At 37.5% G+C, this 27,067-nt stretch overlaps 1 long non-coding RNA gene across 1 annotated transcript; it reads right to left on the minus strand.

Annotated features, from left to right (window-relative positions):
- Positions 1-5,251: 5,251 nt before the first annotated feature.
- LOC107179908 lies at positions 5,252-20,690 on the minus strand. The gene is made up of 3 exons (XR_001510636.1): positions 20,659-20,690; positions 7,923-7,991; positions 5,252-5,285 (listed from the first exon to the last, which is right to left on the minus strand). It is a non-coding gene; the product is annotated as an uncharacterized LOC107179908 (long non-coding RNA).
- Between the last annotated feature and the right edge of the window lie 6,377 nt (positions 20,691-27,067).

Here is a 27,067-nt window from a genome sequence, read left to right on the forward strand (position 1 = left end):
CAAGAGGGTTCCTGTTTCTCCACATCCTCTCCAGCATCTATAGTCTCCTGATTTCTTCATTTTGGCCACTCTGACTGGCGTGAGGTGGTATCTGAGTGTGGTTTTGATTTGTATTTCCCTGATAAGGAGCGACGTTGAACATCTTTTCATGTGCCTGTTGGCCATCCGGATGTCTTCTTTAGAGAAGTGTCTATTCAAGTTTTCTGCCCATTTCTTCACTGGGTTATTTGTTTTTCGGGTGTGGAGTTTGATGAGCTCTTTATAGATTTTGGATACTAGCCCTTTGTCCGATGTGTCATTTGCAAATATCTTTTCCCATTCTGTTGGTTGCCTTTTAGTTTTGTTGGTTGTTTCCTTTGCTGTGCAGAGCTTTTTATCTTCATAAGGTCCCAGTAATTCACTTTTGCTTTTAATTCCCTTGCCTTTGGGGATGTGCCGAGTAAGAGATTGCTACGGCTGAGGTCAGAGAGGTCTTTTCCTGCTTTCTCCTCTAAGGTTTTGATGGTTTCCTGTCTCACATTCAGGTCCTTTATCCATTTTGAGTTTATTTTTGTGAATGGTGTGAGAAAGTGGTCTAGTTTCAACCTTCTGCATGTTGCTGTCCAGTTCTCCCAGCACCATTTGTTAAAGAGACTGTCTTTTTTCCATTGGATGTTCTTTCCTGCTTTGTCAAAGATGAGTTGGCCATACGTTTGTGGGTCTAGTTCTGGGGTTTCTATTCTATTCCATTGTTCTATGTGTCTGTTTTTATGCCAATACCATGCTGTCTTGATGATGACAGCTTTGTAGTAGAGGCTAAAGTCTGGGATTGTGATGCCTCCTGCTTTGGTCTTCTTCTTCAAAATTACTTTGGCTATTCAGGGCCTTTTGTGGTTCCATATGAATTTTAGGATTGCTTGTTCTAGTTTCGAGAAGAATGCTGGTGCAATTTTGATTGGGATTGCATTGAATGTGTAGATAGCTTTGGGTAGTATTGACATTTTGACAATATTTATTCTTCCAATCCATGAGCAGGGAATGTCTTTCCATTTCTTTATATCTTCTTCAATTACCTGCATAAGCTTTCTATAGTTTTCAGCATACAGATCTTTTACATCTTTGGTTAGATTTATTCCTAGGTATTTTATGCTTCTTGGTGCAATTGTGAATGGGATCAGTTTCTTCATTTGTCTTTCTGTTGCTTCATTGTTAGTGTATAAGAATGCAACTGATTTCTGCACATTGATTTTGTATCCTGCAACTTTGCTGAATTCATGTATCAGTTCTAGCAGACTTTTGGTGGAGTCTATCGGATTTTCCATGTATAATATCATGTCATCTGCAAAAAGCGAAAGCTTGACTTCATCTTTGCCAATTTTGATGCCTTTGATTTCCTTTTGTTGTCTGATTGCTGATGCTAGAACTTCCAGCACTATATTAAACAACAGCGGTGACAGTGGGCATCCCTGTCGTGTTCCTGATCTCAGGGAAAAAGCTCTCAGTTTTTCCCCGTTGAGGATGATGTTAGCTGTGGGCTTTTCATAAATGGCCTTTATGATCTTTAAGTATGTTCCTTCTATCCCGACTTTCTCAAGGGTTTTTATTAAGAAAGGGTGCTGGATTTTGTCAAAGGCCTTTTCTGCATCGATTGACAGGATCATATGGTTCTTCTCTTTTTTTTTGTTAATGTGATGTATCACGTTGATCGATTTGCGAATGTTGAACCAGCCCTGCATCCCAGGAATGAATCCCACTTGATCATGGTGAATAATTCTTTTTATATGCTGTTGAATTCGATTTGCTAGTATCTTATTAAGAATTTTTGCATCCATATTCATCAGGGATATTGGCCTGTAGTTCTCTTTTTTTACTGGGTCTCTGTCTGGTTTAGGAATCAAAGTAATACTGGCTTCATAGAATGAGTCTGGAAGTTTTCCTTCCCTTTCTATTTCTTGGAATAGCTTGAGAAGGATAGGTATTATCTCTGCTTTAAATGTCTGGTAGAACTCCCCTGGGAAGCCATCTGGTCCTGGACTCTTATTTGTTGGGAGATTTTTGATAACCGATTCGATTTCTTCGCTGGTTATGGGTCTGTTCAAGCTTTCTATTTCCTCCTGATTGAGTTTTGGAAGAGTGTGGGTGTTTAGAAATTTGTCCATTTCTTCCAGGTTGTCCAATTTGCTGGCATATAATTTTTCATAGTATTCCCTGATAATTGTTTGTATCTCTGAGGGATTGGTTGTAATCATTCCATTTTCATTCATGATTTTATCTATTTGGGTCATCTCCCTTTTCTTTTTGAGAAGCCTGGCTAGAGGTTTGTCAATTTTGTTTCTTTTTTCAAAAAACCAACTCTTGGTTTCGTTGATCTGCTCTACAGTTTTTTTAGATTCTATATTGTTTATTTCTGCTCTGATCTTTATTATTTCTCATCTTCTGCTGGGTTTAGGCTGCCTTTGCTGTTCTGCTTCTATTTCCTTTAGATGTGCTGTTAGATTTTGTATTTGGGATTTTTCTTGTTTCTTGAGATAGGCCTGGATTGCAATGTATTTTCCTCTCAGGACTGCCTTCGCTGCATCCCAAAGCGTTTGGATTGTTGTATTTTCATTTTCGTTTGTTTCCATATATATTTTAATTTCTTCTCTAATTGCCTGGTTGACCCACTCATTCGTTAGTAGGGTGTTCTTTAACCTCCATGCTTTTGGAGGTTTTCCAGACTTTTTCCTGTGGTTGATTTCAAGCTTCATAGCATTGTGGTCTGAAAGTATGCATGGTATAATTTCAATTCTTGTAAACTTATGAAGGGCTGTTTTGTGACCCAGTATATGATCTATCTTGGAGAATGTTCCATGTGCACTCGAGAAGAAAGTATATTCTGTTGATTTGGGATGCAGAGTTCTAAATATATCTGTCAAGTCCATCTGATCCAATGTATCATTCAGGGCCCTTGTTTCTTTATTGACTGTGTGTCTAGATGATCTATCCATTTCTGTAAGTGGGGTGTTAAAGTCCCCTGCAATGACCACATTCTTATCAATAAGGTTGCTTATGTTTATGAGTAATTGTTTTATATATCTGGGGGCTCGGGTATTTGGCGCATAGACATTTATAATAGTTAGCTCTTCCTGGTGGATAGACCCTGTGATTATTATATAATGCCCTTCTTCATCTCTTGTTACAGCCTTTAATTTAAAGTCTAGTTTGTCTGATATAAGTATGGCTACTCCAGCTTTCTTTTGGCTTCCAGGAGCATGATAAATAGTTCTCCATCCCCTCACTCTCAATCTAAAGGTGTCCTCAGATCTAAAATGAGTCTCTTGTAGACAGCAAATAGATGGGTCTTGTTTTTTTATCCATTCTGATACCCTATGTCTTTTGGTTGGCGCATTTAATCCATTTACATTCAGTGTTATTATAGAAAGATATGGGTTTAGAGTCATTGTGATGTCTGTATGTTTTATGCTTGTAGTGATGTCTCTGGTACTTTGTCTCACAGGATCCCCCTTAGGATCTCTTGTAGGGCTGGTTTCGTGGTGACAAATTCCTTCAGTTTTTGTTTGTTTGGGAAGACCTTTATCTCTCCTTCTATTCTAAATGACAGACTTGCTGGATAAAGGATTCTCGGCTGCATATTTTTTCTGTTTAGCACACTGTAGATATCGTGCCAAGCCTTTCTGGCCTGCCAAGTTTCAAAGGAGAGATCAGTCACGAGTCTTATAGGTCTCCCTTTATATGTGAGGGCACGTTTATCCCTTGCTGCTTTCAGAATTCTCTCTTTATCCTTGTATTTTGCCAGTTTCACTATGATATGTCGTGCAGAAGATCGATTCAAGTTACGTCTGAAGAGAGTTCTCTGTGCCTCTTGGATTTCAATGCCTTTTTCCTTCCCCAGTTCAGGGAAGTTCTCAGCTATAATTTGTTCAAGTACCCCTTCAGCACCTTTCCCTCTCTCTTCCTCCTCTGGGATACCAATTATGCGTATATTATTTTTTTTTAGTGTATCACTTAGTTCTCTAATTTTCCCCTCATACTCCTGGATTTTTTTATCTCTCTTTCTTTCAGCTTCCTCTTTCTCCATAACTTTATCTTCTAGTTCACCTATTCTCTCCTCTGCCTCTTCAAGCCGAGCCATCGTGGTTTCCATTTTGTTTTGCATTTCGTTTAAAGCGTTTTTCAACTCCTCGTGACTGTTCCTTAGTCCCTCGATCTTTGTGGCAAGAGATTCTCTGCTGTCCTGTATACTGTTTTCAAGCCCAGCGATTAATTTTATGACTATTATTCTAAATTCACTTTCTGTTATATTATTTAAATCCTTTTTGATCAGTTCATTAGCTGTTGTTATTTCCTGGAGATTCTTCTGAGGGGAATTCTTCCGTTTGGTCATTTTGGAGAGTCCCTTGCGTGGTGAGGACCTGCAGTGCACTTCCCCTGTGCTGTGGTGTATAACTGGAGTTAGTGGGTGGGGCCGCAGTCCGACCCGATGTCTGCCCCCAGCCCACTGCCGGGGCCACAGTCAGACTGGTGTGTGCCTTCTCTTCCCCTCTCCTAGGGGCGGGATTCACTGTGGGGTGGCGTGTCCCGTCTGGGCTACTTGCACACTGCCAGGCTTGTGTTGCTGGGGATCTGGCGTATTAGCTGGGGTGGGTAGGCAAGGTGCACGGGGGGTGGAGGGGCAGGCTTAGCTCGCTTCTCCTTAGGTGATCGACTTCAGGAGGGGCCCTGTGGCAGCGGGAGGGAGTCAGATCCGCTGCCGGAGGTTTGGCTCCGCAGAAGCACAGAGTTGGGTGTTTGCGCGGAGCGAGCAAGTTCCCTGGCAGGAACTGGTTCCCTTTGGGATTTTGGCTGGGGGATGGGCGGGGGAGATGGCGCTGGTGCCTTTGTTCCCCGCCAAGCTGAGCTCTGCCGTCCGGGGGCTCAGCAGCTCTCCCTCCCTTTGTCCTCCAGCCTTCCCGCTTTCCGCGCAGAGCTGTTAACTTATGACCTCCCAGACGCTAAGTCGCGCTTGCTGTCGGAACACAGTCTGTCCGGCCCCTCCGCTTTTGCCAGCCCCACTCGGGGGCTCTGCTTGGCCGGCGAGCCGCCCCTCCGCCCCGGCTCCCTCCCGCCAGTCCGTGGAGCGCGCACCGCCTCGCCGCCCTTCCTACCCTCTTCCGTGGGCCTCTGGTCTGCGCTTGACTCCGGAGACTCCCTTCTGCTAATCCTCTGGCGGTTTTCTGGGTTCTTTAGGCAGGTGTAGGTGGAATCTAAGTGATCGGCAGGACGCGCTGTGAGCCCCGCGTCCTCCTACGCCGCCATCTTCCGGACAACTTGTTATATGTTTAAAAGATACACAAAAAAAGAATTCTGAAGTTATATTACCATATGCATTGATTAAATCTTTTATTTAGTACCACGTAAAAATTTAAAACAAAATTTTTATTTTGCTGGTTCAAATACTACCTTCTCCCTTCAACTGAAAAAACCCACATGAATCTATTGTATCAGTTTTCATTTGTGGGGGTGGGGGTGGGTGGTGGTGTTTTGTGTTCAAGTGATATAAACCTGAGTAAAATCATGTGAAAAATTAAATATTCATCCAGAGTTTATTGTTTGGTATTAAATAAGCGTTAGCAAAAAGAGTCAGAAGTAACTTACTCTTGATCTAAAAGGACAGCTAGAACCAAAATTAAGATTTTTATGTGATTGTGTGTCTATCTCACTATCTCTATGTAACATGGAAAAAAAAAACAATAAATTTCATTAAAAACATCCCTACTCTTGACAACTTATTAAAATACTATTGTATAATATATAGTCCAAAGTTATATAACTATACTCTTAGAAATGCACAAGGAATTTTTAAAGAAAATGTATGTTTTATTGAATAGATATTTTAGATAGATTGTTTTATCTCCTCTAATTCTTTCATAATACACATAATGTCTTATCAAGGCAGAACTTTGACCATTAATAAGTTCCACACAGGGGTTAAATAATAGAATATTAGCAAATATTTGCTGATTACAAAGAACATATGAGATCTGTCTCAAAATAGGGACGCACTTATGGTTCTATTCACGTGTAGAATCAATCTACATTATCAGCATAAACAAGATTTAACAAAAAAGTCTAATGGGCTTTGAGTTCTGCTATATGAAAATTAAGTAAGAACTCCATATCAAACCATTGGATGCCATGATAGATTAAAGTTTTACCAGTATTCAGAAAACAACCCCCCATTAAAAGAGATATCCCGAATACTGAAAAGACCACACTGCTATGTAGAAAGTTTCTATTCAGTGAAAATTTACAAAGTGTACACTAAATTTATAATTGTTGAAGTAGAGACTTAACAATTTGGTTTAAATCAAACTTTTTTCCTTCTAAGAGTTAATCCCCGAGTAATCTGAAGAAGACTCTACCTCAGCCAAATTCTTCAGAATCTGCTTTTCTCAACTCACAAAATGACTTTTAAAACATAATTTATTAAGTGTATATATAGTTCAGTGCCTTCCAGTAAATTCTATTTTCTGCTAAATATAGGAATGTGGCCTAACCCCTTAAGATACCATCATTAGAATCAACTATTATGACATCACTGAAAAGTTAAAGCTTTCGGTAGGTTCACTGCTGTTCACTGTGTAAATACAGATGCAGGAAGTTTTTCAGTGGCAGGGCATTGTTCTTGTTTTATGGTGTTGTTTGCTTGATTATTCTCGGCTGTCTTTGTCCCATTGAAATGGCTATATTGAATGTTTGACCCCAAAACTTTCTTGTTTTGCCACTTTTTTTTCAAATTGGAAAGAAATTGAAACTCAATAATTAAATTTGACAGATTTACATTGGCAATTTTCTGCTTAATCATAGAAACAACTTTTGTCTTCACTTTTTATTTTTTATGTCATTAATGATCAAATTCATTAATATACCATGACAGTCATTAATTTGCCAGTCTATAGCACTTTGCTAAATAACTTGTTATGCTATTAGTAAATGTTATCTTACATAAGAAAAATCTATTTTGACTCATCACATTTATCTTCAGGAAAATGAAGTAAAACTTAAAAAAAATAATTAGACCTACAAAGGCTGACCAAAACAAAACAAACAAAATAAAGCAAAAAACCCCCCACCTTCTCCCACCAAAAAAAAACCTTCACATATTAAAATAAAAAAAACCTTGAACCTAAGTTTAGTGATACTTTAAATTCTAATCAATTTCTTCTGTTTTTAATAAAAAAAGATAAAATACAGTTATGTGTTTGTGGAAAAAATATGAATAAATTTAAGGTTAAAAATTATATCCTGTTCATGCAATGCTTTTGCTGGAGACAGTATTACCTCTTTCCTCCAGAGGAGAGAAAAAAATCAAGATCTAAAGAGTTAGGTTTTTTTTTTTTTTTTTTTTTTACAAATACAGGTGAATTGTTGCCTTTAAGGCTGCAACTGACACTGGAATTTTTAGTAAGCCCTAATCAATCATAACTCTTGAAAGCAGCTATTAGGAAAGTCATACTGTGTGACATGAACTTTCCAAAAACCAGCACTGACAGCAGCTCTCTCTAAGGGCACTCATTTTCTTCCTCTTTTATTGAAAAAAAGAGAGAAAGATGTGAATTTTTCCAAGTTCCAAAAATGGTACTTTTAACTATTAAATAATTTTAATATACAGAATCAATATTTTATACATAACATTTGCAAACTGATTTAACGCACTCAATACAGACACAAGATAAAGACAGGCAAACATTTACGGATGAAAAGTAATTAGTATGACTCTCTTTTAAAGAAATCTACCCAGACTAATTTTAGCTTTAAACGTATGTCAGTAAATGAAGTTTCACAGAGTCATGTATCAGTTCACTGATATGCGATCAATTCAAAGATAACTTTGATTAGGCTAGGTACCGAGATTGCTTACGCACTTTTTATTTCTATTCATTAATCAAGAAAGATAATCATACCTACTTCCGTAAATTGAGTGAATGGAGATGGTTCAGCACACGCGTTTATGTGTGACAATAAATCTCCAGCTGGAAGGGAAAGAAAACAGAATTCAAGCAGGCTATCCTCATAAATAAACGAATGGCTCAATAAAATTGTCCGTAAATAGTAAATCTCAAATACAGGAGATATTTTTCTTTTAGCAATTGTATTAAAGTAACCAATAGTTTATTTTGTGGATTCCTTTCTTTTTCCCTCTATCCCTCTTTGTTCTGCCTGTTCACATACACAACTGGGGCAGAAGACCGACTGTTCACCTTGGAGGGGAATCAGAATATGCCAGCCCAACATATGCCACTGTGACATAAGATTATTCTGAGCAGAAAGCAAACTGAGAAACAATAGACATAGGAGGAACCTCCCAGTCCTTCCCCTTTCTGACTAAAAGCAGGGCATACATTCCCTTTGCAAAGGTGATGTAAATTTCCATTTGTAAAGTTTCCCCCTTCTCAGTACCAGGAAGAACATGATAACTTCACTTCCAGCTTGACAGACCTTAATAAGCAACCCTACCTACCATACATTAGCTATTAACCTTCCCCCAATTTATTACTGCAAGGAGCCCCAACTCCCTTTTCCTTTGTCTAGTCACAATGACTGCCTTTTGTTAAAGTGGTATAAAAGCTCCCAAACCTGACTGCTCCTTTGGGTTGTCACTTGTTTGCTTTGAAGCCCCTGTGAAAGTAAAAATACTTTCAAAATGTGTCTACCTTTTCTTCAGTTAATCTGCCTTTTTCCAGTTTAATTTGCAGGCCCCCAAAAAGAAACTTAAGAGGGTAGAGGGAAGAAGGTTTTTTCCTACCCATACACCATTATTATTTATCTAGGGGGTGATATAATGTTAATGTCATGAGAAGACGAAAACATGTTGAGTTTTCTACATTTAAAAAAATGCAACTAGTGTAACTTACATGCAAAACTGATTTTAGTTTAGATTTAGAAATTTTGATAAATAGGGTATTTTGACTCATGGAACCACCAAATTATTTCCTTTATCATTCACTAACAACAAAAATAAGTCTCAATTAGCATCAAAGTTATAATTAACATAGATAAAAATCACAGCCTAAATTTAGTTGACATTTTTCCAAATCATTTTCATATCTCTGTTGAGTCTGTGTTAGGTTAACTTTTTAAATCAAATGCTGACCAAAGCATAATTATAAAATAGAACCTCAAAGGTAAATTTTTGCCTAAATAACTAAATATTTGAAGAAAAAATAGTATTATTTTCATAGTAATATATCTATATATGAATTATGTTTTATGTATATATTTAAAAACATGACATTACATATATACTAATGTATGCGACTTACACATAGGTTTATGTTTGAATGACAGGTAATTTGATTCAAATATATGTACTAGATATAATATGTAATATATATTACATGGATGGATATATACAAGTGTATAATATATGATATATAATTACAATTTACAGGGGCACCTGGGTGGCTCAGTCGGTTAAGCATCTGACTTTGGCTCAGGTCATGATCTCACGGTTAGTGAGTTCAAGCCCCGTGTTGGGCTCTGTGCTGACAGCTCAGAGCCTGGAGCCTACTTTGGATTCTGTGTCTCCCTGTCTCTCTCTGCCCCTCTCCCACTCACACTCTGTCCATCTCTCAAAAATAAATAAACATTAAAATTTTTTAAAAAATTGTAATTTATAGAATTATAATATATATATAACATGATTCCTGTCAATGTTTTAATTACCATGCAAGATAAGCAGAACTAAATATGTAACGAAATAAATTGTCTGATATTGAGCAAATGTGATTAAGGTGTGTTTTTAATCTGAACAGTTCAAAATGCAACCAGTGTGCAAAAATGTGAAGGGAAAGAGACAACATAAGACGGTTAAATCTGGGAGTAGGAGAGAGGGAGATATTCTACATCACTGCAAACACAATCTTGAAAATCAAGATCAGTGGGGGGGGGGGGGGCGGAAACAAATGCAAAATCTTGCATCAGTGGGGGTGGGGGGAAACAAAGTCCTAATTCTGTAAGAAATTTATTGGGAAGTAACTTCTCTAGTAGTATTTCAGCAATCATGTTTAAACAATGTTAATCATCAGGGTGCCTGGGTGGCTCAGTCGGTTAGGCAGCCGACTTGGGCTCAGGTCATGATCTCATGGTTCATGAGTTCGAGCCCCACATCAGGCTCTGTGCTGACAGCTCAGAGCCTGGAGCCTGCTTCAGAATCTGTGACTCCCCCTCTCTCTGTCCCCTCCCAGCTCATGTTCTGTCTCTGCATCTCAAAAAAAAAAAAAAAAAATTAAAAAAAAAATTTTAAATAAATAAACAATGTTAATTATCCTGCCCTGGTTTATCTTCTAGGATGATTTTTAAAACCATTTCTACATTTTTAAGATTTTAGGAGAGCAATTTTTTTTTTTAGTGTTTATTTATTTCTGACAGTGAGAGAGAGACAGAACATGAGCAGAGGAGGGGCAGAGAGAGAGGGAGACACAGAATCCGAAGCAGGCTCCAGGCTCTGAGCTGTCAGCACAGAGCCTGATGCAGGGCTCAAACTCACTGACAGCGAGATCATGACCTGAGCCAAAGTCGGACGCTCAACCAACTGAGCCACCCAGGTGTCCTAAGACAGAACTTTTGATTTATGGGTATAGATAACACTAAAATGTTTTTTTGTCTCAGCAGGGAGTCATTAGGGTCTAATGTCCTATGGGAAGGATTGCAGAGAAGTGTCCTGATTTCACTGGACTCAGAGTTGTCCTAATACATGATACAAACTATTGTCTAGGAAATGGTGCACAGGTGATGACACATTCCTAAGCCTGAAAAAAAAAAAGCAGAAATTATCTCCAATGATCTATAGGATTAAAAATTTTGGCTAATCTTTGCCTCAATTTCAAAAATTCATTTTTGCTCTCCCAGAGTATCTCTTCTTACATAGGTTCACTTTCTTAATAGGAAAATTATACACAATAAAGATATCATTTCTTTTCTATTTGGTGAATTAATTATAATTCTCCTTCTCTTTTTATTGGGTTGTAGTGCTGAATGAGACTATTAAAAACAAATACCACATCACATTTTTTTATACCATTACCATTTAAATTATAGTGGCTTAAAGACCTAGAATTCTAGTACACATGTAAAAATCAAAATCTATTCTCGATTCTTTATACCAATATGAGAAGGCACAAGGTGGCTAACGGCAAAAAGCAAATCTTACGATTATCTTTGAAATGTATCTTTAAAAAGAATCTGTAATTACTGAATCCACTTCTGCCTGGGGAGATTTTCCCCTGGTTTTCACTCCAGCTCATTCTCCCCTGGAAGTCCAACATTCTTAGAAAAGGCAAACCACCTCTCCCCACAAACAGGGTTTCAATTCACAATTTTTTCTGTAGAGAAGAGGTAGTTAAATACAAGGCTTTTCTTGTGCTGTACCTGCCATCAAGGAGACGCAGGGACCTGGAGACATACCAACAAAGCAACAAAGGAATCAAATAAGTAGAATAATTGTTAATTTGAAAAGAACGTTTGCTTGGTTTGAAATAGCAAACCTATGCAAGAGTTGGGGCTTATTTCTTCGCTTTCCATTTTTACATTTTTTCCACATTTTAGATGAGAAATATCATAAAATCTCAAAAAGCTGTTGTACATATTGATAATTAGGAAGGCAAAGTATTATCACAGACAATAGGAGACAGCGCCCTGGAGACAGGGGACCAGGGTTCTCAGAACTCCGGCTAACTGGTCTCTATGCTTCAAAGTCAGTGACAAGTGCCCTAAGTCTGATTTTACCTGTGAAATCAAGGGATGTATCCACATGATCTCTCAGAGTATCTCCAGCTCTAATAGGTCCATGATCAACCTACTGGAAAGATCCTATCTAAAAATGGTCAGCATTACTCAGATCTGGATTAAAGGTTCATTAACTGAAACTCCACTTTTTATATCGTGGAGCAACCAAATTACTGAGGCAACCTTACTGCTTTTCTTTTTTTCTGAAACATGATTGTAGTCTGTCCTTTGCTACATCACAGTTTTCATGACACTCATCAAAACTGATTGTTAACTCCTTAAATTATGCCCATTACATAAAGTATAAAAGTTGACTATTTTAAGTGAGACTCACAGATGGGCAGAGATTGTCAGAACATCTTAACTGCAGTTAACCAAATTATTTTTCTCCAAATGCTGATGTGATGACATTAAATTTTGTACTAAACATGCATTACAGAGACAAGCATTCTATTTCTACAAATGGGTTCTACTTTTTAAAAAATCTTCAAGGTTCCAACTACTGTTGCTTATTTGAAATAATTAATTATAAGGATTTAAGCTGGACTTTTTTTTCAAATAACACCGTACAAAAACTAGAAGTTTTGCCTATTTTGTGTAACTACATTTATATAACTATATAAATAGCAATGCTTAACAATGGAATGTTTTTGTACAGATGTCTTCTTTGACTCTTCCTTTTGTAATGATATACTAGAACCTAGTTTCTTTTTTTGATTAGTAAAACTTACAAAACTGCATAGGCATAGTTTGCCCTGGATATACTAAAACTTGACAAGTAGGATTCAAATGGATTTTTCCTATCTGAATAGAGGCATCCTCGCAATCAAACAAAGAGCGACATAATAGGGTTTCTTTAGTAAAGATCAACTCAGTTTAAAATAATCATACCAATATGTTACAAACTGAATATTCTTCCTGCTTCAGTGAAAAAAACCCACAAAACATATAAGGCCTCAGTGCTGATGACATTTTGGTTTAAATTAGTTTCTTTTGTAGACCATGTGTGTTCTTTCTCTTGACAGACTACAGATCGCATGAAGGCAATTATGTCTTTAGATTTGCCCTCTTTCGGGTCAGTGGTATAATTATAAGAGTTTGCACAGCTAAGTTGGTAGGTGGTATATTTATTTAATTGTTTACCACTCAGTCGAGAGCCAGCTTTAGCAGAACAAAAGCCTAGACAGTCAGGTCTATTATAATTTATGGTTGGCTGGGTTTGTTACGGCCAAATCATCCAGCAGAACCATGCCACGGTGACCCAGGAATGCCCAGCTCTTGACATATGCCTTGGTCGTGTTATCCAGTCATAACAAACCAAACGTACCATTTCGTGGACCTCTCGGTGTTTGTTTACCACATGTGCAATTGAATTATTCTAGCCACCATATGTGTGTGGAAATCTCAGGAATATAATTTAATTATGCTAAACCAAATATCAAGGATATATGATGTGACTTCTGAGGTAACTTAGGTAATACCTAGAATATATATGGGAATAAGAACTTCTTTTTAAAACAGTATTATTTGACACTATAGCAAACATCACACAATGTTGATTCCTTTGTCTTTTTTCCCTTTGGCAAACTTATTCATAAAATTTGTTAAGTTTTCCCCTCTCTTCTTTAGATTCTTTACATATATAAACATTTATTGAGCTTCTAATTGGGGCCCAGACCTATGGTAGGTATTAAGGGTGCTATAATAATAAAACAACAGATGATTGTGTCATTACTGTGCCAAGAGTGAGGACTGTGTGTAGCCTCAGTCTCTAGCACATGGTAAGTGATCAATAAATATTTCTATCTACCTACCTACCTACCTACAGCAGATCTACAAATGTTTGGTGAATGAACGAATTCTCTCAATGCAGATTGCCAGTTGTCAATGGTCATGGAATGTAAATTCAACTTTAAGGATAAATTAAGCACCGTAAGCAGCTATAATGACACCTGTAAGAGTTCTTAAATCAGATTATTGTGATTGTTTGATAAAATCCAATACTTTAAAATGAGTAAAAGGGGTTTACAACGAAAGAGGCAGGTTGAAATTTAGAGGTTAATATAAAATATCACTAAGCTTGAAAAAGCCTTTTTTTTTTTAAAGTCTGACTATGATTTGAAAACAGGAGGTCTTTGGGGCTGATGTTGCAGACACACACAAATTTCAGTCTGTAAAGAATTGTATCTTGTGCATAATGGAGGATTCGGATTATTGCCTTGTGGTTGGGAGAAATCGTCTTATTAATGAAGGATAGGCATGACTGGTTTCCATTTAGAATTTTTTTTGTTTTTTTTTTTACCTTTATTTATTTTTGAGAGACAGAGCACAAGTGGGGGGGGGCGCAGAGAGAGAGAAGGAGACACAGAATCTGAAACAGGTTCCAGGCTCCGAGCTGTCCCCACAGAGCCTGATGCAGGCAATCGAACTCACATGACCTGAGCTGAAGTCGGACACTTAACCAACTGAGCCACCCAGGCACCCTTAGAATGTTTTTAGTAAACTGTCAACAGTTGTAAAAAATAGCTACCTCAGTCATTTGGTTAGCTAATTTTATGTATTTGTTTTATATGGGAACATTCAAGCAGATTTTCGCAGCTAATGAGAGGAAGCACGTGCCACAGAAAACTAGATCAATAGGGATCCACATCATTTTTGAAGAAAACTTCACAAACACAGCCAGATATCATTCCTTTCCTGACATTGCCTGATTATTTTTTGTACCTTCTCCCCAAAACATGGGAAAAGTATAAACACATGGCACTAACATTCTGGAAATGAAAATCCATTGGAAATGGTAACTTTAGCAGGAAGTCCAAATGCTCATCCTTTCTCTGTTCTTCCCTGTACAAATTTTTCCTCCTTGAAATGTATTATGCCACACAGCATCCCTTCTACAGCATGCAGGACTGAGTTTCTGCATTCCTCATGTGTACTCTGTGGATCTTTCTGGTTGTGATGTCCCGCAGGCAGCTCCCGCTTCTGCTCCTCTCTCACCACCTGTAACCTAGACCCAGATCCTCTTTTGGCAGAATGACTGGTATTCCATGAGCCCTCCTTATTATCGGCATGAATTTCCTATAATCAAATTCCAGCTAGAGCGATGCTTTCTCCTTAATTTCTCAGTTTTGTCTCTTCCCTAAAATGTTTGTTGATGCATAGCATGTACATAAATGTGCACAAATCATCACCATGCAACTCTGTATATTCTGACAATGTGAGCAGACTTTAGTACATACACCATACACAAAAATAGAGCATCAGTAGCTATGCTCCCCTCTTCTTCTACCTCTAACCACTCTGATGGCTGTGCTAGTATCCAATTATGGTGGCTGTAATTTACATTCTCCTGATGACTAATTTGATGAAGGATCTTATGTGTAGTGCCCTTCTTCCTCTAAGTGTCTCTCTCTCTCTTGCCTGTTTCTTATTGAGTGGTCTGATTTAGACTAACTATAAAATTTTAGAGTCTTTTATGTAATCTGGATAGGAGAACTGTAACATTTATTTGTTGCAAATATCTCCTCGGACTCTGTTGCTTGCTTTTTCATTCACTTAATGATGTCTTTTGATGAACAGAAGTTTTTAATTTAGACGTCATCTTTCTTTTTCCCTTTATGGTTCATGCTTTTTTGTGCCCTGTTTAGGAAAATTTTTACTGCTTAAAAATTTAAAGATAAACAATATTTCTTTCCTATTTTGTACACTCCCAATAACGTCAACCAAATATGACTGCTTTATTTTTCCTTTCAAATTTTTGGGACTTTTTCACTCTCTTCCAGTGTGTTAAATAGAAGAAGTAATAATGGATGTGCTTGCCTCATTATTGATGTCAGAATAAAAGTTTTCACCATTACAATTAAATATGAAGTTTGCTAAAAGAGTCTGCAAAAAGTACTCATCATGTAAAGAAACTTCCCTTTTATTACTAGTTTACTGTGAGTTTTTATTATAAATGGTTGCTATAGCAATTGATATTTATTCTGGGGTGTCTGCATGGCTCAATCGGTTAAGCATCCAACTTCAGCTCAAGTCATGATGTCACAGTTCATGAGTTCAAGCCCCGCGTCAGGCTCTGTGCTGACAGCTCAGAGCCTTGAGCCTGCTTTGGATTCTGTGTCTCCCTCTTTCTCTGTCCCTCCCACACTTGCATTCTGTCTCTCTTTCTCAAAAATAAACAAACATTTAAAAAAATTCAAATGATATTTATGCATATTTTGAAATAAACATGATTTTCCTCCCTTTTCAGCAAATTACATTGACTGATTTATAAATCTTAATCCAACTTTGCATATAGGATTAAAGCCCATCGATTATTTTTCCCTAATTTATTCATGAGAAAGATAGGCTTATGAGAATTGGGAAGTCTCTCTTATGTGTTACCTTCCACCAGAGAAGGTTTCCCTTATTCACAAACAGGAAATTAGAAGGACAGCAGATCACTTTCATCCAATAAAAAACAGGGCAGAGTCAAGTATGAGTTTTTATAAGACTTGGTGTCTTTTAGATTGTCTTCTCTCCCACTCCCATGGTACGGCTCTGTAGTGCCCAGAGCAGGGCAAACCTCCCCAACAGCGTCTCCAGGAAAGTGACGAGATCCCAGAGAAAAAAATAGGTATGTGCAGAAAATCATGCAAAAGATTCATGTGTAAAATGTAGCATACAAATGGCAGAGAATTAGGGGTCTTAAGGATGTCTTTTTTTTTAATTAATAATCATTTTAAAGAACATGTGTGTCCTTAGAACCTTTGTAAATTCTCTAGTTTTGCAATTATTATGGTCACCCATATGTTTGTCTGTAGTAAATAGTAGAAGGAAAATCTTTAAAAGTCAGGGAGGAAAAAGCTTCATATACAGGTGGTTCAGGGGCATAAGGAAGGAGAAGATGGGAAGGAAAACTTGCCACTTTATAAGCCAGTCAGTATCCTTGGATGCTGTATTCACAGGGGCCTAATATTTGCTCCCAGAAGGGGAAAGTTCTGACCTGAGACTCAGGCCTCCAAATATGAGACTTGTCATGGGCACAATCTTCACCAAGGAAGCCACACATTCGAAATGTAGGGTGACATTTCCTTTGGAGAGATTATAATGACAACTTTTGTATGTACCGTCAAGATAATTCTGAATGAAATAAATTTTATAAATTAACCTGCACAGGAAGGCAAGTCTGCCTAAGTGTCATATTATATATATGTATATGTATATTTGTATGTATATTTTTCAGAATCAGTCTAGCATAATATATATGTCGGTGTCTAATAAACTGATTGACATTTTAGGAATGTTCTTCTTACCATGATATCTTCTCATTTTTATGGGATAATTTTGCCAGGTTATGGAATTTTCAAAGCGGTTTTTCTCGTTTTTAATACCTATTTCTTTCAGGCTTGCTCTTGCCAGTGGGGCCATCACAGAAAGTCGAAAAGGTAAAACTCTGGATTAACATATCTTGGGAAAGAAGTATGGAATTGCCTCTTTGGATTTTATTAATCACTGTGAGAAATTCTGTTACATGCAAAGGTCTCTTCTATTGGCATTTGTGACTTCACCTTCCACCTGTCTACTTTTCAGTAGTCTCCTGCAAGGAGATGTCAGTCACCTACTAAATGCATCTGTTCCCTTGAAATCCATCATCTTTCTCGGCTGACGCTTTTAATATCTGCACACCTTTGCTCTGAGTGCAGCCTCATATAACTAAATGACAATCAGATGCCTTTTCTCAGAAATTATGCAAATATCTCAAAGTTCATATTTCTGAATCAAAATTTATGTATGCCTTAAACGTGTATATCTATATCTATCTATCTGCGATTTGTCACATCTCTTTTCTTTCCTTCCCCATTTTTAATACCTAAATTTAAAACTCATTACCTGTCAGGTGGGTTATTCTTGTAGTTTTCCCAACTGCTTTTCTTTCTACTTCCTGTGTGGACATAACTGCAATGCATCCCCCACTCTGCTCCTACAGAGGACTTTCTAAACATTCAGATCTGACCGTACTGTTAGATATTTTAAAATCCTACAGTGACTCCTTGTAGCTTTTAGGACAATATTGAAATGCCACTGCTTAACATAGAATATCATTCTTTATTTGGCAATTTCCTATCTGACATTACTTATTTGTTTGGAAGCTCAAAAAAGGCCTCTCTGGCTGACAGCCTCTCCTCTGCCATCCTGCCAACGCTCCTTTGTGGTGTATTCAATAAGCTTCTATCTCCTTTAAAAATAAAAAAAAAAAAAAAAAGAAGAAGTCCTCTCTTCTCCACCCTTAATTCATTAAATAATACCTACTCATTTCCCAAACTAAGTACAAGCTTTCGATGGTCACCTATTTGTAGTTAGAAGTTGGCCTCAGTGCCATTTATAGAAAACTGCAGTAGAGTACTTACCGCACTTTATTATAAACAGAGATTTCTTTCTCTTACTCTCAAATTAAGCCTTAACAACTTTGAGGACAGTGATTTTTCCCTATTGACATTGTAGCCCAGGGAAATAGCCAAAGACCCGGTATATAATTGATACCCAATAAACTTCTGCTGTAATCACGAACGCTTGGATGTTATAGATTTTATGTATGTAATAATAATTTGTAATTCAACAATATAGATACAGAGAAGAAAAATAATTTCAATCCATAGAGTACTCAACCATAAACCATAAAGAGCTGACAAATCAAAAGGAACTGTTTAGCTAATGTGACCACCATGCGATGAGTGATGAAGAAAGGGTATTTCCTTTGAAATGCTATATTTAATTATACAATAAAAATGCATAGGGTTATAAAATTTAATATAAGCTTTCTTACTTTAATAACACAAATGCCAACTTTTTAAACAGGGTTTTGGTAGAGTCGCTTTTATATAGTTCCTTTAAGTTTGCCTCTTATATTAGGTCTGTTAATTGTTTCAATAAGTTTTCCAAATCAAAAAATGGCCAATGAGGAGTTGAGTTGTCAATTGCCTCTTAATTATAGTGATTTGGAGAAGTCTGGAAGATGACCCTGAGGGCACTTGGAAACACAGATTTTCTTTACTGCATTGCTGTGGTTTTGTTAATGTGGCTTGTGGTTATTTAGTTAATTAGGAAGGATAGTTTATATAAACAACAGGCTTTCTGAATAAAATATTTCCCATAACTCTAAAGGCAAGGATTTATTGCCTTTGTCTTTCAACTCATAACTGTACATTTGATAATTAAATTCTTGGTAATAGGATCCTAAAATTACAGTAGTAGGGATGAAAGGACCTCATCTTTGGTCAAGTCTGGACCCAAAGAGGGAACGCTGATGTCTGATTTTCAGATGACTTCTGGGCTATATGCTTGTATTTATGTGTGTGTGTTTACATGTATAGGTTCATATGTAAAGGATCAGGGAGATGTATACTTCATGACAGTGTCTTGTCTTTGTTCTGTTATAAGCTGCCTCTATAAGTCTCGTCAAAATCAAGTGTATCCTCTTGTTCTCCAGCCTCTTTAATGTGTATAATAAATGTATCTACATATAAATGCTATAACGTAATCTTTGTAACTTTCATTCTTCCCTCCTGAACTGCTTTAAAATATCAGACCTTGAAGTATATTATTTTTAAAATATCTCCCCCAATAGGACATATTAAAGTGTACGTTTACCTTTCTCACAGCAGCACTTGTTGTGCAAGCTCCTTCAAATTTAAATATGTCAAAGTTATAATTATAGTAAAATGAAAGCAAATGCAAGACTGGCTCTGAGAGGTTTATCCTTTTAAACTGCAAATTTAGCTCTTTTACATGGGCAGGTTTAATTTCAAAGATTTTCACAGTGTAGGAACTAATTAATTAGTTAATAATGCATGAAGCCAGTAGAGCATTATCGGTGCTATATCCCAGATGGAAAACTAGAACAAATGGGGAAACTTGCATTTAATTTGACCCTTTTAAACATGAAAACTTTAGGCTTTTCTGGTTGTCTTCTTACATGTTCGTCACTTGATCCTTCATGCCTTTGGTCATCCCCTACTCCAGCCCCACGCGATTGTAGAATTTTTAGCCTCTTGGGGTGACAAAGGGAGATGACCACAATTTGACAAGGACAAACCATTGAATGGGCTTGACAAAGCTGATTTTAAAAACCAAAGTCATTCTTCAGTTTGATAGCACATTATCTTCCATGAGCTGCTAGTGTCCATTCACTAAATTGCCTCCTTTATTAAAACAAATGGAAACCGAGGGGTGTGAGGGTGTTAACACTCTCAATCCTACCTACTTCTCCTCCTCCCCCTACACACACACACACACACACACACACACACACACGTTAAAGAAACCAAGCAATCTGAGTGCTTTTTCCTTCCAGGTTACACTTCTTATTCCCAAAGTGCTCTAGAAAAGCTAAATAACAATGTGATTTTAATCATCAAATACATTCCTTTCTTTCACATCTATTCTTATCAAGCCACAATGCTAATTTGACAGGTGAAATGTACTTAATGCTATGAAGTATTATCACTGTTCCACCACTTCTGTGTTTTTATGATCTTCATAGATAGAAGGAGCCAAAAAAAATCTACAAACTGAAATCTGTGTTACTTATTATGTACTGCTCCTTTACTTTCAGGGGCAAAACTGAAGCCTCTTTAGATCTTTCTCCTTTGCCAGTAACTAGACAATGTGTTACAATGTAGGTATCAACTGTAGTTAAGGAGTATTTTTTTTTTCCTGGAAAGATCTAAAACTGGAGAAAGGACACACTTTAATTTTAGGGATGGATGCTGAAATTCTAAATTCCTAAGAGTTTCACTGCAAATAATAGAAACAGAAACATAATCACAGGGGTTCTTTCCAAAAGGCTTCTGTGTCTTGTCCCATCGGGTGAGTGCTGAGATGTGTGGAATCACAGTTTGAACTACAAACATATGAAATCATTTAAGGGCTTACCTGCTGCAATACACCACGTGGCTAAACTCTTTCCCCAAATGAAGGACACTGGTTCAGAGGAGGTATCAGTCCACTGGTCCTGCCAGGCCCATGCGCACCTAGTGCTGCCAAGAGAGAAATAGAAAAGCATATGAAAGAAAAGGCATCCTGAAGAATTCTCGACTTTTTACATTTCTCTTTAGCAGAAAGCCAGGATGGATAGGAAGTTCATGATGCTCCTTCCAGATCTGCAGTACAGAGAACAATCCAAAATTTCAGGTTGTTTTCTTCTAACAGTTCAGAAAAGACTCAGTTTTGTCTCTAATTTAATGGCATGCGTGAATAATCCACTCTGCATCTGGAAATTTTTTTTTTTAATTACACGCTGTTACCATTTCATTTAACACTGTAGTTGCTACATTAGCTGCTGGAGGTACAAGTGTGGCCCTAATGGGCACATTTCTGGCTCTCACAGAGCTTCCAATTTGGTTTGAGAATCGGGTAATTAAAAAGCAATTATAATACAGTCCAGTAGTGCAATTCATTGTGGCAGAAGAACGGCAGCACCATAGGAGTACAAATCAGCCACGACAGACTGAGTTTGGGCGGGTGGGGTGGAGGGGCAGTGAGGCATTTTCTTCAATATTGTTGGAAAGCGGAGGAGGGCCAGTAAAGTGTCCTCCAGACTGAGAGGGCACTTTGGGACCGAGAAAGGAAGCAAGCCACTCCATACCACTTGCATTGAGCTTTATCCAAGGTAACTTTCTGCCAGGGGCAAACGGGTGGGAGAAAACGATGGAAGCCGCTACACAACTCTGCTCCACCCCAGACCCGGGCCTTCACCCACAGGTTTTACAGACGAGGGGCATTGTGGGGAGGTCAAAGGGTAGTTATCTAGAGTGGTGCCACCTGTGCACCAGTCCCCTCTAACTAGCTCTGCTCGTTAGCTAAAGTGACGCTTTCTGTGCACCCCTTGCGGGACGCTCAGAACACGCCTCTGCACATGCAGGTCAGGGCGTATATTTGAACCTCCAGGGGCCCAGAACACATAGCCCCGAGGGAAATAATTAAAAGGGCGTGAACAAGATGGACGGCCAAAGATGGAGTCAGTGCTGTGGGTACTTGTACAGATAGAAAAGCTAACCTGTAATCTGAGCAGCAAGTAAACTATTGATCAGGTGGCAAAGACAGAAAAGATTGGGTCAGAAAGAGCTTTGAATGGGCTGTTAATGGTCACAGAGGAAGCAAGTCATATTGAAGGAAGAAAGTCCTGATGAGCAGGATTGAGACATGGAATCACAAGACTGGTAACAAACAGAACAGGTATGGTATGCACATAAAAATGTTAATTATTAAACTATCTTTCCATGTGTTGGGTGTTATCTTGTGGTAGTAGCAGAATTTTATGTCCGTATTAATTGTAATTCAGTCTGAATAGAATCTATTCTAGGGCTCTGACAAGAACTGAAGCCTGCAAGACTGAGGATTAGATGTTGTAACATGGGGAAATTGCTAACGTCATCTCAACCAGACCTTCAAGAGATCCTTTTATTTGAAATGTAAAGCATATTTCACTATAAGCCTTCCCTCCACCTCTTCTCTCCTCTTGTCCTCCTGTTCGTTTAATATTTCTTAAATGGGGTAGAATTTTCAAAGTGGCATCAGCTGCAAACATGGATTGATTTTCTCCCCAACCACTGAATTTATTGTAATTCTTGATTTCCTGTGCAAATTTCAACCAACTCTATGCTACTGTTGCATTTTGGAAGCGGAAACTTTGTTTTCAGATGCCTTTCCCATGCCTAAGTGCAAACATTCGATTTCTAATGTTATTTCCCAGTACTGTACTGATAGCCCCTCCCACTAGCAACAAAACCACAATCCTTTGGGATATAAATTGTAAACTAATACACTGAAAACAACAACCAAAGTATTTTCTGTACATTCAGCACTTGGCATTTGTTGCATTTTCAAGCAGTGTATGAAAGAAATAAGACACAGTTCAGCAGTAGGTCTTGAAGTAGAACTTGTGTTTAGCTATTTGTGTACGTTTGTTTTTGTTGTTTTCCTTCAGAAGTAGGTGAATAGTAATTTAGCAAAGAAGGCAGTTTATAATTGCAAAAACTAACTAAAGCTGGATTTTTTTTCTTCTCCCGACATTATAATCAAATTTGAATATGTGTGTTTCCTGAATCAGGTCTTCCCATGGACATGTGTGCTGGCTAAAATCATAGAAACATAGCATTAAATTTGTGATATTCAAAAAAGTAAAAACCATCAGGACGTTCTGATAACCACACAAATTATATTATAGTTGTCAGAATGAAAGGAAGCAAAGGATAGAGAATGATTTATTTTATTTGTTGGGTCAGGACCTAAGTTGTCCATGTGCTACCCATGTAGGAATATATATTTGAACATATCACCACTTTGTTTTCTGATGGCATCCTTATTATAATGAGGCAAAAATGATAATTTCCTCAGTAGTCTGTAACCATTTCCCTGGAGGTGAATAAATACAGTACAAACACAAGCTGCCAACAGTATGCATTGGGTCACTTGGTTTCTCTTTTCTAAAAAAAAAATATATATTCAGCTGTAAAATTTGGGTATAAATTGCAATCATTCAATTCACATAGAAATATTTTCTTAAATATTTTTTTTTACTGTCTTGATCTTGACACAGAAACTATATAAGAAATAAGACAAAATATTATCGCTATTTGAAATCTTTATTTAGAAAACATTTAAATTATTCCTTTCATATGCATACACAATAGTCTTATAAGAATGTTTACTACATCTAGGTTTAATTTATCAGGCCATCTGATATACCAGCTGACATGGATATCAGTAGGATTTGCCAATTTGGCATTTATTCAACCCTTTTATTTCCTTTCTTTCTGTTTTTTTTTTTTTCTTTTGAGTTGGGGTGTTGGGAATTAGCACCTTGGTTTTCCTTGGAAATTTACCACTTCTTCACCCTACATCTATGTAATTGAAGTGAGCTTGAAGCTATGGAACAGCTTTATGGGCAGGCATGTGCCCAAAGTCAAGTCAACGAAACTGAATTCCAGGGCCTATACTACAACAATCAGGAGATAAAAGTTCTCTTTCCTCTTGTGCTGCTTTACTGTGAGAATGTACACAAAAATCTGGTTAGGGCTTCTAGAATGGGAGAGCCCATTTAAGAATTAAGCCAACAAAGGGACAATAAGTAGCCAACAGGGAGAGATGATTCCCTTATTCGAAGACCTTGCACTAACCATGCCTAGACTTTCCCATTTTGTTGGGTAAAATTTTCGGTTTTTGCATAAAGCAAGTTGAGCATATTTTTGTTTTGCCACTTGTCTTTTGCAACTTAGTTTGGGGGTTTCTTGTGAAAAGGAAAAGCCCTTTAATACACCAGGGTGAGCTCCCAAGAAACGACTGCTTTCTGCCAATCCACTGAATAAATCCCTCAGAAGTACAGGTTTACAACAATGCATATTTTCATGAAGACTTTATGAGAAGCACTCCTTTAGAAAATAAATTCAACTGGGTTTGGGTCATATTATGTTTATCTTTGTATCTCCAGGGCCTTATAGTTGGTCTAGCATATAATTAAATCTCAATCATTATTGAATAAAGTGTCCATAAATTCCATACATTAATTGGGCAACAGAAGTACAGAAAGGTATAAACACAGGTTACTTTCCTTTGAGGAAAGCAGAAATCATATAATCAAATTATTGGAATAATCCACATTTTACACTTGTCCAAGACTTATCCGATGATGTTCTCAAGCATTAAAAAGGGTTACTTACAGGCTGAAGTAAACTTGGAAAATAAACCTATTACTTGAGTTAAATAAAAAACTTCCAAGTACATTAACACATTACGGATGGCAAGACTTCTTGCAGCTTCAGGAGTCAAGTCCAGTGTGCCAGACTCGCAAGTGAAAACATTTAAGAAACAAAACACCTATTAATCATCTCACATGAGCATTTTACACATCACCATTAGAAAAGCTGCAGCTAAGCATGATACGGACAATACTTTGGGAGTGGATGAAATGACTGAGGTGAAGTCATAAGGAAAGGATATTTGCCAAGGCTCTAAGGCATTTTTGAGAGTGTGTCAGGAAGAGAAGGTATTTAGATGTATTCGAGGTGGGGGCCAAGTGTGTGTGAAGTCCTATACGTCCACCAGCACTGTGAGAACAGAGAAAGGCAAAGATTCTTGACACTAATTCCTAATATGGAATATCCTTGTCAGTGGTGATTAGCAGTTTCTCCTTTTGTTATATATTATCTTATGTAACTCTTACAAGTCTGTGAAAACACTGATCTTCCCTCCCTTTCTTAGTTATTAAGTGCTACCATCACCCACACCACCCATGATAACAGCAAAAATAAAGATGCCAGCATGTCAGGGAGGTTTCTAAGGACTTTGAATGTTTAAATCCTTGAGCTTTTACAACCACTTTGCAAGGTAAAAACTATATCATTATCCCATTTGGTACCAGACTATTAATGAGACGCTCAGTATCTCATTGTTCGGAGACAGATATTAGACACTCAAGGTCACAAGATGGCAGAATCACAGCCAGCTCAGGAGGTCTGGCTTCAGCATCTGCTTCCTTTAAGGTCATGTTCTACCATGTGCAGCACTGGCCTGGGTATGTGTATGTGTTGGTAAAGAAACAGACAAGTTCCCTACCCTGGTCAGTCTACAATCTGTGAGGAATATCGACCAAAACAAACAAACAAACAAACAAACAAACAAACAAACAAACATCTCTCAAAGTAGGAACCCCACTCCTGAAATCTTTTAAGTCAATGCATCAAGTTGAGCAAATATAGGAGAGGTAATAGCTAGTGATAATTAATCAATACAAGGTCAATTGTAATTTCCTTTGTATGGAGAACAACTTTAATCCCTAATGTCAGGATTTATTTTTATGAGTTTGGAAATGCTTTACCTTGGTAATTATTGAAAACTGATTCTCCTTAGTTAATGTGATGAAATTTCCCTAAAAATCTTAAATGAATGCAAAAATAAGAAATAGGTTAGAATTCCGTCTGTTAGAGGACCCAAGAAGGAATGATTGGTGCTGGAGAAGTACCCGAGCTGAGCCTCGAGATACAAAAATAGTACCAAAGAATAGGAGAAAGAAATGACTTCACTAAGTGCTTACATTTTGCTTGCTAAGTCCCTCCCATTGCTTCGTCTCTTTCCTCGAGGACATGTAAAGGGAGTTGGGGAGTGAAGCCCAAATGACTAAGGTTCAATAACCACTAAAGTAGTTCAAACACCTACCACCCTTGCAACCCACGTTAGTTTTACCTCCCTCCTTCTCCATCTGTCTTCCTTTCAGTTCTGAAATAAACTTTTCCCTCCCATCCTCAACAAAACTCTCATTCCCTTAGAATGATTAAAGTAGATTACCCCGAAAAGTAAATCTTTTCCTAGTTGCCAGTTTCAGTGCTTCTGGAGATAGTAAAGTGTCTTGGTCATCTTTGCTGTTTCCCTTATGGGAGCACATCACTGAGTGTCACCTAGCCTCCTAATTAGTCCAAAAGTCTACTTCATCTATTTTCTCTGTTTCCCAGGGAAACAAAATCACGATAATGACTACTTAATCTCTTTTTCTCCCAAGCATTGCTGAAGGTAGCACAAACTATCATCAGCTAGATTGGTTTAGCTATTGCAGCGCTGTGACAAGGAGTGATGGGGATACATACACCCTTGAGAATTACCTCCTGAAAGCTCCAAATGTGAGTCATATCCATGTTCATGTGAGTTTAATACTGAAGAATCATCACTTAATGCTGTCCATGTAGGTCCCATCTTTACAGGCAGATACAAAGTATGGTCAGTAAAATAAAAACTAAGACAATAACAACAATAATGCTACTTATGTAAATGTACAGACCATGTGGCTTAACCAAGAAAATCAAATTCCTTGAGCACGACCATCCATTCAATAGTCTAACACCTTTGAATAGCTATGAAGTGCCAACCATGTGCTAAGCCTGAGAATGCTTTTTAAAAAATCATTCTCCCCCATTTAATTGAGGCTATCCATCCAATCAATCCTAGATTCACTATCACATTCTTTGCCCCAGAGAACACACCCTCAATACATATAAAAGAAACTTAAGCTTTAAATAAGTCTAAAGGAAAAACTGAATATGATACTTATTTAAAAAGAGTCTTAAAGCTTACTTCAAGAGAATAATTAAATTAGAAATACCTTTTGTTTTTCCCAGTAAACTCTTTTCTTCCTAAGAACACTAGAAACCACCTCCTGACTAACATTAGGTAGGTTCACAATGAATTAGAAGGAATCAAGGGTAGGGTACTCAAGTAAGAAAAACTTATATTGGCTTTTTTGTTTCAATAATGCAGTGAATAATTTAAAATTAAAACTGAATTGGTAGTATTT

Source organism: Panthera tigris, chromosome B2, assembly GCF_018350195.1.
Source record: "Panthera tigris isolate Pti1 chromosome B2, P.tigris_Pti1_mat1.1, whole genome shotgun sequence".
Classification (NCBI taxonomy): Eukaryota; Metazoa; Chordata; class Mammalia; order Carnivora; family Felidae; genus Panthera; species Panthera tigris.